Raw genomic sequence first — 1,727 nt, 5'->3', positions numbered from 1 at the left:
GCTGTGTGCTGGGGAATTAGCTCAAGTGGTAGAGCGCTCGCTTAGCATGTGAGAGGCAGCGGGATCGATGCCCGCATTCTCCAATGCTTTTCAGCCCCATGCCTGCATTCTTGGCACAATGGACACCGTGACCTCTGGAGCTGCATCGGGAGACCTCTGTGTGCTGGGCAACAGAGGATGGAGAGAGTTCCTGAAGGCAACTTGATCAAGTACAGAATGGGATCTTTGGCAAAGAAAGTGCTTCTCAGCATCATCTCATACTTTGGCAATGGTGCCAAGAGTACCATGCCCGTTTGGAGCCATAATGTATAATTAAAATTCATTAGATACGAAAGTTCAGAACTCTAGCTGGCCAGCAGGACGTTTATGGCGCTCTCGCACTTTCCCTGAAAGAAATATCATTCAATATTGGACTATCCATGGCATGGCAAAATGAATTATTTTTTTCTGGAGAGAAGCAGAATTCCTTATTGCAAACACACACTAGCATGTTGCCTGGCAAATAGGATCCTGTATTCTACTCTGGAATTTGTGAGAAGAAGAAAGAATGGTGGATGTCACTGAATTGTTGAGCTGTTAAGAAGATATGCAGAAACTGACTTTCTCTCATTAGGGTAACAAAGCAGTGGAATTGTGTCCACAGGTGCTGTTTACTCTCTATTTTTGCTGGCAGGCTTGAACTTTGGCTACAAATGCGGCAAAAGCCCTCTTCTGAATACCCAAAGCTTCTTACAGGTGGAGTTTGTCTATAGAAGGATCTCAGCACAGGATGGAGTGTGCAGCCTGAAAAAAAGGGGATTTTGTGCGGGATTTTTCCAGTTGTTCTGAGACTGCAGAGGAGTCAGGAGAGCGGATGAATGATGATGAGGTGCCAGAGCAGAGGTCAAAAGTGAGTGGTGTGTGATTGGGTGGAGAGAAGTATCTTGCGGATGTGTGTCCTGTGTTTCTGGCAACATAGGGAGTGTTCGGGAAGGCTGTGCTGTTTTTCGAGTGGTGCTACTGGAGAAGTGAGTACCTGAAGTCCCGTTGAAGGTGCAGGGGTGTTGGATGTGAGCGTGTTTGTGTGTGGAATGGGAGCAGAGGCATGGTTGTGCTGTGTTATGGCCTTAGGCATAATGGGGATGGGAGCGTGAAGGGTGTGGTGCAGGGCAGGTCCCTGTGATTCCTTCGATAGCTCAGCTGGTAGAGCGGAGGACTGTAGGCTCCCTTGACACGGCCATCCTTAGGTCGCTGGTTCAACTCCGGCTCGAAGGAGTGCTCTTTTGGCTCTTGCCCCGACTGAGTCTGCAGCACTGGTGCATTTGGAACGCTGGCCACGCATCTTGTGTTTGATGGGATTGGAGGCCGGAGCTCTGGCGGGCCGTGGAGAAGAGGACGTTGCTCTGTGGTGGTTTGTGTAGAAGATAGGGCAGGTGGTGTTGGCGTTGAGCACCTGTATGTTTGAAGGGAGCAGCAGCAGCAGCTGGAAGTTGGGAGTGTTTGTGGGTTTGTGAAGAAGGGTGCTGGGTGGGCAAGAGTAGTGTGCAGGGCCACGTGGGTGAGAGGTTTCTCTGTGAGAGCTGAGGGGAGGTGAGGTGAGTTGGAGGCTGTGTGCTGGGGAATTAGCTCAAGTGGTAGAGCGCTCGCTTAGCATGTGAGAGGCAGCGGGATCGATGCCCGCATTCTCCAATGCTTTTCAGCCCCATGCCTGCATTCTTGGCACAATGGACACCGTGGCCTCTGGAGCT

General features: G+C 50.7%; 3 non-coding genes across 3 annotated transcripts; all 3 read left to right on the top strand.

The window, feature by feature from the left end:
- The first annotated feature begins 10 nt into the window (after positions 1-10).
- On the top strand, positions 11-83 carry TRNAA-AGC. The gene has a single exon. It is a non-coding gene; the product is annotated as a tRNA-Ala (tRNA).
- A 1,081-nt stretch (positions 84-1,164) lies between these two features.
- Positions 1,165-1,254, top strand: TRNAY-GUA. Its single transcript is given in 2 exon segments — positions 1,165-1,201; positions 1,219-1,254. It is a non-coding gene; the product is annotated as a tRNA-Tyr (tRNA).
- Positions 1,255-1,595: 341 nt separating this feature from the next.
- TRNAA-AGC lies at positions 1,596-1,668 on the top strand. Its single transcript has one exon. It is a non-coding gene; the product is annotated as a tRNA-Ala (tRNA).
- The last annotated feature ends 59 nt before the right edge of the window (positions 1,669-1,727 follow it).

The sequence above is a fragment of the Meleagris gallopavo genome, chromosome 3 (assembly GCF_000146605.3).
Source record: "Meleagris gallopavo isolate NT-WF06-2002-E0010 breed Aviagen turkey brand Nicholas breeding stock chromosome 3, Turkey_5.1, whole genome shotgun sequence".
In the NCBI taxonomy this organism is placed as follows: Eukaryota; Metazoa; Chordata; class Aves; order Galliformes; family Phasianidae; genus Meleagris; species Meleagris gallopavo.
The sequence above is the reverse complement of the archived record's forward strand: the minus strand, read 5'-3'. Positions and strand labels throughout refer to the sequence as shown.